A 19,074-nucleotide genomic window follows, 5' to 3' on the forward strand; every position below is an offset into this window, starting at 1 on the left:
TCCTTTTACTCAGGAGCCTTCATCCGCTGAGCAATCGGTCTACAAGCCAGGTATGGGGCACTTCGGTGTGCTTTTCTTTTCCTTCTAATATGCCCACCGATATGGGGAACTGGCTTCATACCAGTCCGAGTTCGCTCCGTCAGCCTCCTTCCACTCCTGCAAGGCGAGACAGAAGTTGAGTTGTTTTCACCTGTTTTTAACTCCCGTGACCCTCCTCCCCAGCAATTAACATCAGGCGTCCCCAGCCATGTGTTTCTCACCCCTCAGGCTAATTCTCCTCCTCCCTGCTTAACCCTCGCATAGCCTGCCTTATTTTTAACTCCTGCCTGCAAGTGTTCCTCGTTATATGGAAACGTGGTTTTTCGTCTTTGCCATCTCATTTCTTTACCCCTTTTCAGGCTTTTATGTTGAACATGCATCGGCTGGGGCATTCTGTGATATGTAGATTGGGTCTTTGTTTGTTCACTCGTGTCTCTTCTACTTTGCCTAGTAGTTGGCTGGTGGGGCATTCTGGAATATGTAGTTTTTCCACTTTTGACTCTTATACTTAGTATTTTGGTATCTTGTGGGACAGTTGGCTTGTCCTCTTCACTGCTGTTTTTCCCCGCAATGCTGGCTGCTACTGTTTCCCCATCACACAGTCCTTTGTTCTTCGTACCGAAAAAGGACAGGGCGCCAGGCTCATTATTGATAACTTACCTGAAGCAGACCATGCTGCATACTACCTGAGGCAGACCATGCTGCATGAAGACTCAAGCCAAATGAGGCTTAGGAGGGACTATTTTACTGAAGGGACTATTTTGTTACTTGGGTGGGGCTGTGGAAGAATACTTACCTGGATCTTCTTCCAAGGCTATTTAAACCACGCCGGGTAGCCACACGTGCTTCGCGTTATTCTGCTTGCTGCAGCGTAACGCTCACCATGTTTTCAGCAGCTCCAGTCTTCAGCCACGCCCGCTTCAGTCCTGGGACTCCTGAAACAAGAAGACAAAAAGGATAAAGGTTAGAACAAGAGTTTTAACTTTAATCCTTACCTGAATCCTGATCCATTTCGCCACGGAACTGAAAGACAGAAGTCTTTGAAGCATCGCTTCGCATTCCTACGGCGCCGCGCTGAACTCACCTGCTTGGCGGTACTTCAGCATTCCATCACGCTCTCTCCATCTCGCGGCCGCCCTCCGACACCTAAGGAGACAAAGACAGCAAGGTGAGCAAGGGGCCTCTCTAAGGCCATACAAGCTACCCCCAAGTACTTATCTGATTTACCACGGGAGGTACTCACCTCATTTCGGGTCGGCGCAGTCAACTCTGCTTCATCGCCGTACCCCGGCCCCTAAGGGGAGAATGCAAGGACAATACCAGTTACCCCCCACAAAACTTACCTGATTTACCACGGGGGTCTCACCTCATCTCGGGTCGGCACAGTCAACTCTGTTTCATCGTCATACCCCGGCCTCTAAGGGGAAAAACACAATAGACTTACCTGAATCTTACTGAGTGCCATTTGGAAATCTTCGAGTGGATTAATCGGCAACCTGCAAGGAATCGGACAGAGTGAAGAGCAGACATTTGAACTCTTATGAACAATTGGACTTTAGAGTCAATACTGGAACTCACCAATTCCTCTAAGCCAGTGAAGTAACTGGTCATCAACACGCCCCTGCGGTCCACGCAGGATGGAGAGCTCATCCTTCCAAACCATCAGGTGAGACTAAGGAGGGGACATCAAGAGTGATCAGTGGGAAGACAACGGGAGTGGGGAAGGTGGGTTGACACTCAATTCCACGGGTGGTTAATTCCTCTTCTCCTTTGCAGAAGAATATTCTTGCGAGCCAGACAAACTAGGCTGAGCGGGCCAGTCCAGTCAGTCATCTCGGCGCTACACGTCACGCTGGTGGAAATAACAGTGGCCCAGTTCCGGTCGATGCCCCGTGGGAACCAGGTGAGCGTAACAGAACGTGAAGCCTACCCACAAATACCCACCTGGGCGTCATGGAGACCTCGGAAACTGATCAGTTGGCACAATTATTAGGGGAATTAAGGGCCGAAGTGCATTCCGCCCGCCAAGAAACCAATGCCCTCAGGAGGCAACTGATAGTGTCAAAAGAACAAACTGATGAGTTGGCCAGACAACTATTACAGAGCCAGGCTGGACAAACACATCTACCAGGACTTGGGGCAAGTCCAGCTCCTGTACCATCGAGTAACCCGATGCAGATAAATTTTCCTTTGGCTCCGCCTGAACGCTTTGCCGGAGACCCAAAAGGGTTTGCAACATTCATGAATCAATGCTGCTTGCACTTTTTATGTAGACCTGGAGCTTTCCCAAACGATCAGGCCAAGGTAGCCTTTGTACTGTCATATCTCAGCGGCAGTGCGGCGGATTGGTCCATTCCACTAGTTAACCAGGATGACCCGATTCTTCGAGATTTCCAGGGTTTCGAACAAGCATGGAAAGACTATTCGCCCGACACTCCCGAGGACAGGCTTTGGACAACGAACTTTTATCCCTACGTCAAGGTAACCAGGATCTTTTATCTTACATTGCAACTTTCAATAGATTAGTAGTGGAAACCGAATGGCCTGAAGCCAAGCGAATCACATTATTCCATCGAGGACTTCGAGGAGAACTCAAAGATGTTTTGGCCCAAATCGTGAACCCGCCTCAAGACTGTGCTGAATATATAGATCTAGTGGTCCAGCTCGATCACAGACTTCAAACCAGGAAGGCTGACTGAACCAAGTTTGAGAACAGGGTGTTGGTTAAATCCCACGTAAGCTCCAAGGGAGTAGATGTCTCAGAACCAATGCAAATCGGGGGGGGTTAAAGGACCCCTAACACAAAAGGAGAGAGATAGAAGACGGCAACTGCAATTATGTTTATATTGCGGAACTACTGGTCATTTTCTTCGGAACTGCCCTGTAAAACCACCCAAGAAAGTTATAGGAGCAGCAGACGAAAACCATGTGAAATCTGACTCGGGAAATGACCACGCCCGGCAAGCGTAGAGGTCCGCTTGCCGAGCTTAAAGAAGGACACTCTGACCTCGCATTTCACCATACCCATGGTCCTTGTAGATCCAGAGCAGCCATCACGCATGCACGCGGTAAAGGCGTACGTAGACAGTGGAGCCATAGGAAATTACTTGGACTGGGAATTGGCTACCAGGATGAATCTATCTCTCACCGGCAAGACCACGGCTGATGTTGTCACCACTGTAGATGGAACGGAAATTGCCTCTGGACCCGTAACTCATTCCACTGCAGAGATGACATTGCTGAGTCAAGATGGGCATTGAGAGGCTATGATGTTTGACTTAATCAAGGCCCCACAGTTTCAGCTGATACTGGGGATACCTTGGTTGGAAAAACATAATCCCTGTATTGATTGGCGAGAGAAGAGACTAACCTTCCCAGAATGTGCTCACACCTGCTACCCAAGGAAAACTCAAAACTCAGTCCTGGCCCCAGTAATTCCAGTAGCCATGCAATTACCTGTTGAATACCAAGACTTTCAGGATGTCTTCCAAAAGGAACAGGCAAACACCTTACCACCTCACAGATCGTATGATTGTCAAATAGATCTTGTACCTGGAGCACAACCACCTTGCAGCAGAATCTATGCCCTTACGGAACCCGAAAATCTCCATTTGTGCCAGTACCTAGACCACTACCTTGCTAATGGCTTCATTCGCCCGTCCAAATCCCCTGCATCTTCAGCTTTGTTCTTCGTACCGAAAAAGGAAGGCGACCTTAGAACATGTATAGACTACCGCACACTGAATCAGATAACCATCAAGAATCGATACCCACTGCCTTTGATCCCAGAACTACTAGACCAGGTGAAGGACGCTTGTATATACACAAAACTAGACCTTCGGGGGGCATATCATCTGCTACGTGTCAAAGAGGGTGACGAATGGAAGACTGCTTTTCGCACCAAGTACGGACTATTTGAGTACCAGGTGATGCCCTTCGGACTATGCAATGCACCAGCAGCCTTCCAGTTCTTCATGAACGATGTCCTCCGAGAGCTTATCGACGTTTGTGTGGTCGTTTACATCGACGACATCTTAGTATACTCTATATCAGAATCTGAGCATGTAAAACACGTCCGAGCAGTCCTAGAGAAGTTACATCAGCATAAATGATATGCTAAATTGGAAAAATGCATCTTCCACACTACGGAAGTGGAATTCCTTGGATTTATTCTGACCCCGAGAGGAATCCGGATGGATACACGAAAAGTGGATGCCATTCTTAATTGGCCTTTGCCAAGTTCAATCAAATGAGTTCAAAGCATGCTTGGCTTTGCCAATTTCTACCGCAGGTTTATCCCGGACTTCTCGCACATTGTACATCCCATCACAACACTATTGCGAAAAAAAAAACGCTTTGTGTGGACAGAGGAAGCCGAGAACGCCTTCCAAGAGTTAAAAGCTAAATTCACATCTGCTCCCATATTAAGACACCCGCGCCCCGAGCTTCCCTACATAGTGGAAACAGATGCATCCAGTTCAGCCATGGGAGCAGTCCATTCCCAAAAGGATCCCGAAACTAACCAGCTTCACCCAGTGGCGTTTTGGTCAAGAACATTTTCAGCCCCCGAATTAAACTATGCCATAACCGACAAGGAGCTGCTGGCCATCAAGTCCGCCTTCAAGGCTTGGCGGCACTATCTACTGGGTGCCAGACATACCATAACGGTCATCACCGATCACCGCAACTTACAATACCTAAAGACAGCCAAAGCCCAATCTTCGCGCCAACTCCGTTGGGCATTGTTCTTCGCCGAGTTTGATTTTGTAATAACCTATCGACCAGGTTGTAAGAATGGTAAAGCAGATGCCTTGTCCCGGATTGGAATGGGAGAAGCAGAAATAACTTTAGAACCCGTACCCATAATTCCGGAACAGAGAATCCTTGGCCTGACTTCCATACAGACACTGGAGAACATTCAAAACAAGATCCACCAACTCTTTGATTCCGTTGCCCTACAGGAATGGGCAAAGAAAGGTCCAGAGTACTCTGTCATCGATGATTTACCTTATTACCAAGGCCGGCTATTTTTACCGCAAAAGGAACTACAGGAACTTGTAATTTCCCATTACCATGACACCTTAATAGAAGGGCATCCGGGTATTGCAAAAACCGAAGCTAAAATTAGGAAGCAATTTTGGTGGCCTACCTGGCGAAAGGATGTCAAGTCATTTGTCATGTCTTGTGGTATTTGCGCACAAAATAAAGGGCAAAAGAAAAAACCTGCTGGATTATTGCAACCATTAGACATACCACCTACCCCTTGGCATACCTTGTCATTAGACTTCATCACGGATTTACCCCCGTACCAAGGTTACAATACCATTCTAGTTATTGGTGATCTTTTTTCTAAAATGGCCCACTTCACTCCTTTAAAAGGGATACCTTCAGCTTCAATCCTGGCCAAGGAATTCCTTGAAAATGTTGTCCGCCTGCATGGCTTTCCTTCATCAGATCGGGGCAGTCAATTCATTTCACATTTTTGGAAGAAATGCTGGCACAAATTGATGTTAGGCTTTTGACCAGTCACCACCCTCAGACCGACGGTCAAACGGAGAGGACCAACCAGACTCTTGAACAGTACCTCCGTTGTATGCTACATCAGTCTGAGGGGAATTGGAAAGACATTCTGTGGATCGCAGAGTATGCGTACAATAATTCCGTAGACTCAGGAACTGGACAAAGTCCTTTTTTACCAATTATGGGCACCATCCTCGAACCTCGGATTTGGACTCACCCCAGCATTTAGAGATGCCCGCAGTGGACCATCTCCACGCTGTTATTACACAGCCTTTAAAGAAGCAACCATCCATTTGCAAAAGGCTAAGGAAAAATACAAAAAGGATGCGGATCAGCACAGAAGTGAAGCTCCTCAATACCAAATAGGGGACCAAGTATGGTTAGCCACTAAGCACTTACCACTCAAGGGGACTCGGACCTTTAACCCCAGGTATTTGGGACCTTTTTCTGTCAAGGCAATTATTAACCCAGTGGCCGTCAAGTTGGACCTACCTGCTCATATGCGAATCCATCCCGCTTTCCACGTGTCTCTTTTGAAGCCAGTGCAACCAGGAACAAGGCTAACCACTCCACCTGAACCTATCCTCATAGACGGGGAGCCCGGTTTGAAGTCAAGAATATTTTGGACTCAAAAAGAGTGAGATCAAAACTATTTTACCTAATTGACTGGAAAGGTTATGGTCCACAGGAAAGGTCTTGGGAACCTAGTGACCACGTGCATGCACCTCGTTTAGTGAAGAGGTTCCATCGGGAATTTCCAGACAAACCACGGCCAAGGGGGAGAACGACTTTAGGAGGGGCCTTGAGGGGGAGTGCTGTCATGATGCCTGCCCCCGGAAGACCAGACCAGGCCCAGCAGCCCCGGAAGCAGGCATCATGCCACTTGGAGCATGCCCAAAAGCCCCAGTTAGGAGCTGTTTGGGTACAGTCCTGGCGCCTATGGCGCCAGGCTCATAAAGATAAAGTCAGTTCTGGCGCCATGGGCGCCAGGCTCATTATTGGTAACTTACCTGAAGCAGACCATGCTGCATACTCACCTGAGGCAGACCATGCTGCATGAAAACTCAAGCCAAAAAAGGCTTAGGAGGGACTATTTTACTAAAGGGACTATTTTGTTACTTGGGTGGGGCTGTGGAAGAATACTTACCTGGATCTTCTTCCAAGGCTATTTAAACCACGCCCGGACAGCCACACGTGCTTCGGGTTATTCTGCTTGCTGCAGCGTAACGCTCACTGTGTTTTCAGCAGCTCCAGTATTCAGCCACGCCCGCTTCAGTCCTGGGACTCCTGAAACAAGAAGACAAAAAGGATAAAGGTTAGAACAGGAGTTTTAACTTTAATCCTTACCTGAATCCTGATCCATTTTGCCACGGAACTGAAAGACAGAAGTCTTTGAAGCATCGCTTCGCATTCCTATGGCGCCGCGCTGAACTCACCTGCTTTGCGGTACTTCAGCATTCCATCACGCTCTCTCCATCTCGCGGCCACCCTGTGACACCTAAGGAGACAAAGACAGCAAGGTGAGCAAGGGGACTCTCTAAGGCCATACAAGCTACCCCCAAGTACTTATCTGATTTACCACGGGAGGTACTCACCTCATTTCGGGTCGGCGCAGTCAACTCTGCTTCATCGCCGTACCCCGGCCCCTAAGGGGAGAAAGCAAGGACAATACCAGTTACCCCCCACAAAACTTACCTGATTTACCACGGGGGTCTCACCTCATCTCGGGTCGGCACAGTCAACTCTGCTTCATCGCCGTACCCCGGCCCCCAAGGGGAAAAACACAATAGACTTACCTGAATCTTACCGAGTGCCATTTGGAAATCTTTGAGTGGATTAATCGGCAACCTGCAAGGAATCGGACAGAGTGAAGAGCAGACATTTGAACTCTTATGAACAATTGGACTTTAGAGTCAATACTGGAACTCACCAATTCCTCTACGCCAGTGAAGTAACTGGTCATCAACGCGCCCCTGCGGTCCACGCAGGATGGAGAGCTCATCCTTCCAAACCATCAGGTGAGACTAAGAAGGGGACATCAAGAGTGGTCAGTGGGAAGACAACAGGAGTGGGGAAGGTGGGTTAACACTCAATTCCACGGGTGGTTAATTCCTCTTCTCCTTTGCAGAAGAATATTCTTGCGAGCCAGACAAACTAGGCTGAGCGGGCCAGTCCAGTCAGTCATCTCGGCGCTACACGTCACGCTGGTGGAAATAACAGTGGCCCAGTTCCGGTCGACGCCCCTGTGGGAACCAGGTGAGCGTAACAATATCAAGTCATGCCCTTCGGGTTATGCAACACTCCTGCGGCATTCCAGTATTTCATGAATGACATCTTAAGCGAGTTAATTGATGTGTGCACCTTAGTGTACATAGACGACATCTTAGTATGCTCAGCCTCGGAACAAGATCATGTCAGGCACGTTCGTTCAGTCCTCACCAAGCTCCGTCAACATTGCTTGTTTGCAAAGCTTGAAAAATGCTTTTTTTCACGTCACCGAAGTAGAATTTCTTGGTTTTATCCTTACACCAGGAGGCATCAGAATGGACGTGCACAAAGTAGATGCCATTCTGAAATGGCCTTCACCGATGTCCCTGAAAGGGGTATAAAGCATGCTGGGCTTTGCAAACCTTTACAGCCGGTTCATCCCAGACTTCTCTCAGGTTGTGCACCCAATCACAGTACTATTACGAAAAAACAATAAAAAGTTTGCTTGGACAGAAGAAGCCTTTCAGGAACTTAAACAAAGGTTTACCACCGCTCCAATCCTGCGGCATCCTCGTCCAGACCTCCCTTATATCGTTGAAACTGATGCATCCAGTCTCGCAATGGGGGCTGTCCTTTCACAGAGAGACCTGGAAACCGGCCAGCTACATCCTGTGGCCTTCTGGTCGAAAAAGTTCTCACCTCCAGAGATTAATTATGCCATCACGGACAAGGAACTCCTGGTTATCAAATCCGCCTTTAAAGCCTGGCGGCACTACCTTCTGGGGGCCAGACACACCATTACAGTCATCACAGACCACTGAAACCTGCAATATCTCAAAACAGCCAAGGCCCAGTCCTCGCGCCAATTACGGTGGGCCCTTTTTTTTCGCCGAATATGATTATGTAATCACATTTCGACCAGGAGTCAGAAACGGAGAGGCGGATGCCTTATCTTGCATGGGCATAGATGAAATAGTATATACAACTCCAGACCCAGTACCTATTATACCTGAAGACAAACTCTTGGGTATCACGACAACCTTAAAACAAGCAGAACTACGAAAGGAAATCCAACGGACAATGAATCCTGATGCCTACCTCGCATGGCAAACTCAAGGAGAACAATATACCATCAAGGACCATCTACCCTTTTTTCGGGATCGCCTATATCTACCCAAGAAGGAATTACAACAGCATATTATTTCAAACTATCACGATTCACTCATCGAAGGGAATCCTGGGATCGCCAAAACCCTAGCTAAGGTGAAAGAGAACTTTTGGTGGCCTACCTGGCGTAAGGACATCATTCAGTATATTCAGTCCTGTGGTGTCTGCACACAAAATAAATCACAGAAACAAAAACCATCTGTTCTCCTACAACCATTGGACATTCCTCCAGTTCCATGGCACACTCTTTCCCTTGAGTTCTTCACTGATCTACCTCCAAGCCAAGGGTTCGACACCATCCTTGTAGTTGTGGACTTATACTCGAAGATGGCCCATTTTATTCCTCTCAAAGGCCTCCCAGACGCAGCCACTTTAGCAAAAGTGCTCTTGGAGGGCGTGGTTAAGCTATATAGCTTCCCTTCGGTTCTGGTCTCTGATCGAGGCAGCCAGTTTATTTCAAACTTCTGGAAAAAAATGTTGTGCAATGGCGCAGATCGACGTTCGGCTACATACCAGTCACCATCCCCAAACGGACGGCCAAACCGAGAGAACCAATCAGACACTCGAGCAATATTTACGGTGCATGCTGCACCACGAACAAAGGAATTGGAAAGACCTACTATGGATTGCTGAATATGCATATAACAATTATTTGCATTCAAGCACGGGACAAACGCCCTTCTATACCCTTTATGACAGACAGCCACGTACCTCTGAATTAGACCTTCCAGCCAGCTTGGAAATGCCAGAGGTAAAGACTCTACACACAACCATTAGTCAGGCATTCAAAAGGGCAAAGGAACACCTCATTCATGCCAAAGAAAAACAAAAGGGATTCGCCGACCAACACCGGAAAAAGGCCCCTGATTATCAAGTAGGAGACAAAGTTTGGTTAGCTGCTAAATTCGTACCCAACAAAGGAACCCGGGCCTTTCATCCCAGATTCTTAGGACCCTATACCATTAAGGCAATTATCAAGCCAGCTGCTGTGAAACTGGATTTACCACCTAATCTACACATCCACCCGGTATTCCATGTGTCCCTCCTGAAACCAATGCAACCCGACACACGGATTGGGACACCACCTAAGCCCATACTTGTTGACGGAGAACGAGAATTCGAAGTCAAAGATATCTTGGACTCTGAATACTCTAGGACCAAGCTATATTATCTCGTCGATTGGAAAGGATTTGGACCACAAGATAGATCCTGGGAGCCCAGTGAGAATATCCACACACCACCTCTAATCAGGAATTTCCATCGGAACTTCCCAACCAAACCCGGGCCAGACAGAAGGAACACCATGGGAGGGGCCTTAGGGGGGAGTGCTGTCATGACCCTCGCCCAAAACCCCCTCTGGCAAACCCATTGACCAGGTGGAGTCAGGACTCGGCCTCTAGAACCTGGCATCCTCTTCAAAAGCCCTCATGGGGCCAGTCCTGGCGCCTATGGCGCCAGACTCATACACCATGAAGAACAATGTGCTTGGGAACTACTTTATTGTATTGTCAGCCAACATGGAGGCATCCACATAGCTTGGTTCATAAGAACCAAGCTATGCGGTCTAGTGTTTTGTGTGTGGTAGCCTAGGGACTACTTTAGCTGGACTATTTTGTTGGGGCTATTTAAACCACACCCGAGCAAGACAACACGCTTCGCGTTACTTTGCAGCTTGCAACGTGACGCTCACCATGTCCAGCTATTCCCTCAAACCTCGGAGAAGCAGAACCTGCAAGGAGACAAAAGGAACATCATTAGCAGCAGCATCTTACCTGCAGTCTTCATCTTTAAACACTCGCAGCTACTGAGAACAGCTTCCTCAAATCTGCACACCTCCCGGACAGAACGACCTGAAAGAGGAAGATAGAGGCAACATTAAAGAAAGCAGTAGAGACATTTACAAATTACGAACTGCTCAGAAGGCTTGCCTGGCTGGTCGCCTCTCGGCTGGCACCACTCCAGACATTCCATTCGCGCTGAAGAACACTGCGACCTACAAGGAAGGAAAACACAGGTTAGCAAAGGCAAGACTTCGCAGCGCTGCGCATAGCGCTTACTTACCGCATCAGAGCGCTCTTAATGCGCCATCATTTACCAGCGGGACTCAACCAAGCCAGTTCGCCGCCCTGAAGCTCTGCATATCTAAGGGAGAAAAAAGAGACATTTTAAACAAAGAAAGGCATGCAGGATAGCAACAAAACTAAAGAACAGCAATAAGACCTACCTGAACAATAACAAACGGGCCAGCGTCAGTGAGGTAACTGGACCGCACTCGCCCATGAAAGACAACGCGCCCCTGCAAAGAAGGCACGATGGAGAGCATGCCTAATTCTACCACAAGTTGAGGAGAGGGTGCCAGAGGGACTGAAATCATGTGGGGGTGGAGGGAGGATACTTACCCCAGTCGGTCAGTCTTGAACACAGTCCTCGTGTATTTCCAGGCAGAACCTTCCCCGCAGACCACATCAGGGCAAAGCTGAGAAGCATGCCAGCGAGCAACCCGGCTGGGTGGCGTCCCTGTGGATACCAGGTGAGTGTAACACTTCCCCCCAGGGGGAAAATATCAGCCTTGTATGGACTGCTGGACAGAGGAGACCCCAACAAAAAGGAAGCCTACATGGAAAAGTGGGAAAGGGACATTGGCAGAGCAATTGAGACAGAAGAATGGGGGCACATCTGGACCAGAGTACAGAAGAGCTCGAAATGCGTTACCAACAAGGAAGGGGCGATCAAAACCTGCTACAGGTGGTACTTAACCCCGGAGATCCTGAACAAGAGCAACCCAGCGATCTCCCCGCTGTGTTGGAGAGGCTGTGCAGACACAGGCACATTGTTCCACTTACTATGGGCATGCCTGAGGTCCACGAGATACTGGAAAGAGATTCTAGACCTCATTAAGCAGATCACAGGCCTGATGATTCCGTGGGACCCAGGAATAGTGCTACTAGGTAGCACAGGTGACGGCCAATTCCAGCTGACCGGCAAATTGGCAAATCTATACACTCAACTTCTCACAGCAGCAAAGATAGCTATAGCAAAACTATGTAAACATCCAGAGGGCCCTGCAGTGAGCCTGTGGTGGGCCAAATGCTGGGACATTGCAGTGGTGGAAAAAATAAACGCCGTCCGCCTGGGAAATAGGAACAAGTTCTTTGACACCTGGGCCCCCTTTCTAGATTACGCAGAGCAGTTCCCCGGAATGGCGAGGAAACCACTGCCCCTCCGCTGGCTATCTAAATATGACTAGTGAAACCCGAACCTTGGCCTGAGGCCTACATCGAACTCACTCCCCGGGCGCTGGTAACACAGAATCAGGAGCAGTGGCGTGCAACGCGCACCCCCCGATGCGCTCTCACCTCAGACAATGATCAGCCAGGCCTCCCTATGGAAAGCAACAGTCCAAAACAGGACCCCCACGACCTACAGCACCCCACCTGTCCTGTCCCCCCTGTTCCCACTGTCCCCCCTATCCCCACTTGGTTATGTTTTTGATTTGTTGAGTTTCATCTCTGTATGAATAGCCCGATAATCGAACTTATGCTCTTGAGATGTCTGTTTACTATTAAAATCAAATGAAAAGATTGGTTGAAAAAAATAATAATGGTTTCTCTGACCACTTATATAATCCTAACCAACAATTTTAGGAGAAGTGGAGGTTGCAAACAGTCTTGTACTTTACTTAAACGGCCCATGATATCATGGTATGGGTTAAAATATATTTTACTTTGTGAGGTATGTGGGTATGCCATTGAATGTTTTACTGATACAAGCTACAATCTGCAAAGGAACTTACCTCATTGTCAACAGGTATAACAGGCGATGAAGGACAAATTAACTTTTTTCAAAATCCGGGTAAGATGTTTCGTAAGTACTTTGAAAGAAACATGATATTTATTTGCATTGAAGGGCAGCAACATCTATCAACAGTCTAGGAAATTGTAGCTTCTACTTGCTTCTTTTCTGTGCTCTGCCACTGAAGGCATTTCGTTACAATCATGTATTCTGTATTTAGAGACAGCATCCCTCCCATCTTGTTGAACTGTTAACAGTTAATTGGAGAAGAGGAAACCCAGGATACAGGAGAAGGCACTCAATGTTTTATACCTGTGAGCGGTGCTGCTATTAACTTAACAAGCAAACCTTTGTGATTTTTTAAGGGGGCTTCCTACTGAAAGGCAGGTGTAAGCAAAAGTGGGCAAAACAACTATAGGCTAGATTATATGCCCAGTCATTGCACATCCTGTGACAGGGTTACAAGCAGGTTGTTGATTGGAGGTTTTGGGTCAAATAATTGTCCAGGGATAAAATACATTATTTGCATTGAAAATGGCCATACTTGCAAGTGAACATATATTTCAACTCTAGAGGAGATGCCATTTTGTAATGTAAACTACTATCCACTTAGTAAGGCGTATTTATTAAAAAACATTTTACCCTTAAACTCCTTCGATTTGGTAGTAATATGAGAGCTTGTTCCTGTGCCACTGCTCTGCTAGTACTAATGACTCGAAAATATCAGTGGACCGTCATGGGAGGAAGCAGAGGATGGGCTTCTATGTGTTCATTATTTCCTATTTTTTGTTGGGCATGTTTGTATGCCCTATTTTATTGTTGGCAGTATTTCCCTGTTTTAGGGAGTGAACGTGTTGTGGTGAACTAGAAGAAGGACTCAGATGCTTAGAAGTCATTTTCAAGGAGTTATATTAAAATAAAAGAATCAAAATGCCTAACTAGTCCTATCGCTATGAGCAAAACAAAAACTAAGGGTGCACTTTAAAGTCCAAAATAAAGTTATTCTGTCCAAATTCTATCCAACTAACTGTCCTTACCACTTTTGAAAATACATGTAACTAAAAGGGAAAGGGGAGGCTTTGTACAATAGCCTCAGCAGGGCATCTGCATGGCCAATTTATATTTAGTTTGTTTTTGGGTTTCAAAGTTCCTTTTTCGACATGCGGAATAATGTTCCCAGTGTTTGCATCAAGTTAAGGGTATCTCTCTCTCCTATTACCAAAGAGAACTGTCTCTTGTTGTGACCACTTCCGTTCCTCCAGGATTTCTTGTAAACAAAAAAAACATCCTCCTTCGAGCCGTTGGGTTTTCTCCAATCTCCTTTTATCTTCAGAGAGAAGGAGGGGTTAACCTGGATACCTTGCATCTGTTAGTTTAAAGAAATAGATTTTCCACGCAGTTATTTCTCGTTTTGTGCTCGTTTGCCAGAGGGTTTGTTTATTTAATCTTGTTAGATTGAAAACACCTCTTATAGGTACATTTGGGGTTCTTTTGTCCCCATGTGGTCAGCCGACACGTGTTTCGACCCGTAGGTCCTTTTCAAGGCTATGTAGTGCGGTCCGGCACCACCTATGGGGTCCTGGTTTGGTGAATTGTGTGCGTTCCTGTGTTTACAGTTGGCTCCTGGAGTCTCTTGCTCCTCCGTGAAATGGCGTCCTGCTATCTGTTATCTTCAGGTCAAGTTGTTTCGCATAGGGTGCCTGTCCACCCTCTTCTGTCAGAGTTATGCACCTTCTGTTCCTTTCTCAGACTTAATTCAAAGTGTTCATATCTCTTATTCAATTCCCCTTTCATATGGTACGTACAAATTCAGGTTTCTCTGGCTCCCGTAACCTTGATAGTGTTCTCCACCATTTTTCACAATGTTCGTATTTTAATAAATCCCCCTTTCATGGGGTATTTGCACACTCGGTTTCTCAGGCTCCTGTAACCTTGATAGCTTTCAGAGCCGTTAATCACAATGTTTGTATTTTTATCAATCCCTCTTTCCTACGGTATTTTCACACTCTGGTTTCTCAGGCTCCTATGGCCTCACTGGCTTTCCCCGTAGCTACTTGTCTCTGAGCTACGGTCCAACATGTGCAGAGCTCAGGAACTTTGGCTCCCTCATACAATCTGGTCTCGGTGTCCATTATCGGCCTCCTGGCCCACCACAACTCATTCATGGTTGCGCCATCACATGAGACGGAGGCATTCCCTTCTCTGCTCCTTCTCCAACCTCGGTTCCTCTGTTAGGTAGAACACTGAACCGCAGGTGTTCTGCTCGCGGTTTACTCGCCCTCCTCGCTGCCACTGGCTCTGTGGGACAGTGTGGCTCCACCCCTCCAGGACGTCAATGATGCAGAGGCTCACGTCTGAGTAGCAGTTCTCTTTCCTCTGTAGGAGTTTCTTCTCTTATGCACGTAACAGGAACAAACAGAACAGTGTCCTTCTTCGCTGACCAATACATGTATACAAGGATCTTTGTGGAATATAGTCATTGCAGGAGCTATTGTGGTCTTTTCCACATCCATATAGGCAGTCAGGTGGTTTGGACTGGAGTTCTGCTCTGAAATTGGAGTCTTTGTCCCCAAGAGGGGAGTTCCCACTTGCCCAGACCACTAGGGAGGGTCTTGCATAGCAGGCTCACCTCCCTAGCCTCAAAGGGGGTGGCTCCCGCCTAGGGAGAAGGGACAAAGTGTTCAGATCTGCCACAGTGTCTAGTGTTCCTTGTATCTAGGGCTGGTTATCAGCAAGTGTAGTCATTGTTCTGTTCTCTCGGCAAAGTAAAGTGGACGGTACACAATCAGATTATCATATTCGGTGATTCAGCAATCCTAGCCCACTTGTTCTCCCTCCTAACATGTACATTATGAGAGGCATTGTCTCAAGGCCTCACAATGGCATCCTTCAAGGGGCACAAGAACTCTCATTTGCATGTTTCTGATACACTTCTTTTGGCTGCAATTATTCAGTTGGGCAAGTAACATATAATGTCTGAATTATTTGCAGCCACATATGTTATGATAAGTAACATGTGTTCTTTGTAACAGACATGAGTGTTTTTTTGCCAATGGATTAACCCTGTTCTGCATTGCCTCTGAACAGGGTTTACCACTTTACAAATTAATGACTACAACTAAGCCAAATGTTAATACTGGGAATACGTGGTACATATATGCATTTTTCTCTGCACGTGACCACGTTTGCTAGGTACTGTTGCAGGTCCTGAGGTCTGTGATTGGTTTAGGGGTTCTCTAAACCTGCCTATAAACTGGTCTTACTTTAACCAATATATTTGGAAACTGTTCTGTAAAATGTACCTTTGTACTGATATGTAAAGAATTACAGTGGGGGAAATTACCTTCCACCCTCCCACTAGCTACTCATGCTCACAAAGTGGCTTCCCTACTTGTTCAGTTGCAACATAATGTGTACACAAACGCAAATTAGCTGTACACTTACTGAAAAATAATATAAGGGAAGAGACCACTTTGTTGTGCCCTTTTTAATTTAGGCCCGGGTCATACAGGCCCCGGCTGAAGTGCATTGCGGTAATTGGTTAAAAACCTCTAATACTGATATCATTTCTAATATTCAGACTCAGTGCCAAGCAGCTGACTCAATCAAGTTCTCTACACTAACTAAAGTTGTTTGCAGTGCAGCTGATACCTTGGCCCTGCTCACTCTACAGAAGCTAAGAAGTCGTCCATCTCAGCCTTGGTTTTCTGACCAGATGAAGGCTCTACGAGCAAAAAAAATGACAGGGCGAGCAAAAGTGGAGGAAGACCTACTCTGCTGGCGCTAGGTTAGCCTTCTCCTCGATCTGTAGTATTTACCATCTGGCCATTCAATCAGCAAAAAGTACTTACTATATGGGGAAAATTGAAGGCGCTCTTAATCAACCTCATGAATTATCTTCCGTGGTACGTTCGCTTTCCTCCTCACCTGACTCTGCCCCACATGCTGAACACTCTCAGGTCTTCTGTGACGACCTGGCTGCTTTCTTTATTGACAAAGTTAAAGTGATACAAGATAAAATTCGGTCATCTGTCTTCCCGGCTCCTGAACAACAAACCTTGCCTGGGGTTTGGGACCATATTTGGTTGACTTTTCCTAGCTTCTCAGTTCAGGGGGTAGAGCGTGCAGTCAGCAAACTTAAATCTGCTTCCCCTTCGGATGCCATTCCCCTGAGGATTTTGAAAGATATCTCCCCTGACATATCTATATGGCTGACTGAAGCAGTTAACAACTCTTGTCGATCTGGCTCTATTGCGCCGCAGCTTAAGCAGGCGGTTGTTATTCCACTTCTGAAAAAGCCCTCATTAGATCTGACATCTCTGGCAAATTTCAGACCTATTTCTTTGCTTCCATTCTGCATGAAATTAATGGAATCTCTTGAATCTCCTTTGCTTACCTCCTTTCTTGAGTCTTCTTCTTTCCCCATTCCGTTTCAGTCGGGGTTTCCCCCAGGTCATGGGGCATCAGATACACCCAATCTAATCATAACACTATAAACAACAACACTACCGTGGTTACCCAGCCCGCATTAAAACGCACACCTACCTAGCCACTCCTTCCACTTTCCTAACACATACCAAGCCACCTAACCTACCATAACTACCACGGTTACCTGCCATCACACTAAAACTACAATTAAGACCCCACAGAGAGTCACAAAGCGCCCAGACCTCAGAGGTGCCCTACGCAACGCTAGATCTCTAGTAGCACACCCAACGGAAATAGCAGACCTGATCAATAACGAGAACTATGACTTCCTTGCCATAACTGAATACTGGCTCCATGCGAACGCTGGTCTCGCCCTTCTTCTAGCCATCCCAGACAACGATGACATTATCAGAGCAGACAAAACTAGCGCCAGAGGTGGTGGTATTGCTCTTATCGCCAAATCAGATTTGGCCTTGAGAATCACACCCTCCCCAGATACAAACTCATGTGAACTACTCACAGCTAAGCTCCTCATCTCCGACAAAGATACCCTTACCACCCATCTCATTTACAGACCACCAGGACCCATTGGAACATCTTCCCTCCTCTATGAGAATACCAAATTGACCTCTCAAATACTCGTGCTGGGGGATCTCAATTTAGCATTCAATGACACCAATGATCACCAAGCTCTATCCATTGCAACGTATTAAGTGAACAAGGATTTACACAAAGAGTAACCCAAGCTACTCATAATAAAGGCAGAACCCTTTACTGGGTTGCTGATTACAACTCTACCACAGCCATTACATCTATAACACCCCTAACTTGGACAGACCATTATCTGATCTCCTTCACCATGCCAGCCACCACCCCCAAACCGTAGTCTATCACTATCGCACCATCCCTCCCCACAAGGAACAAAAAGGACATTACGGCAGACAAAATTATTCCACTTATCCTACCAATTCTTGATCTACTTCCTAACTCGACCAACCCGGATAACCTGATAGAGGCATACAATGGCGCCATGACAAAAGCCCTTGACAAAATTGCACCACTCAAGATAAGGATAAGTAAACAAAAAGCACACTTGAACACATGGTTTACGCCCAATCTAAAATCTCTGAGAAAAGAAAAAAGGAAACTGGAGGCTCTCTGGAAAGCTAGCCCCTCTGAGGAAAATAAAACCAATCTGACTAATTTAGCATCCACGTACAAAAGATAAATCATTAATGCCAAACAATAATCCTATAATGAAAGGATTTATAAAGCCAGCTCAAGTACTCGAGAATTATTTACCATCCTAAGGCAATTGGAAGCCCCCATCCCTCAGACAAATGACTGCAACACGGACAAGCCCTGGTGCACTAGCATACAGAACGCCTTACAGAACAAAATTACACTACTCCAAAACAAAATTGCAGTTAAAAAAGCCTCTCTACCCAGTACAGGCAAACCGAGATCAACTATAGCTGCCACCAATCTACCCACAAATCAGTTCAAGTTCTCACAAGTTTCTATCTATGAGGTGGAAAAATGTATTCTATCTCTTAAACCATCGAATTGCCAAGGTGACAGCTGTCCAGCACAGATCATCAAAGATGCCGCTAGAGACCTCTCCCCCTTCATCACTAAACTTTTCAACTCATCATTCACTTCAGGCACTGTCCCCTGCAACCTAAAAGCATGCTGGGTCTTACCACTCCTGAAAAAACAGGCCTTAGTCCCCTCCATCCCGACCAACTATAGGCCCATCACCACGGTACCTTTTCTACTCAAGATCCTCGATAAAATGGCATACATTCAAATTCAGGATTACTTACAGTCTAAGCACCTCCTTGGCGTCCGACAATCAGGTTTCAGACCCCGGCACGACACAGAGACAGCATTAATCGACCTAAAAACGCAGGTCGACGA

Source organism: Ambystoma mexicanum, chromosome 8 (genome assembly GCF_040938575.1).
Source record: "Ambystoma mexicanum isolate Mex_15411 chromosome 8, UKY_AmexF1_1, whole genome shotgun sequence".
Lineage (NCBI taxonomy): Eukaryota > Metazoa > Chordata > Amphibia > Caudata > Ambystomatidae > Ambystoma > Ambystoma mexicanum.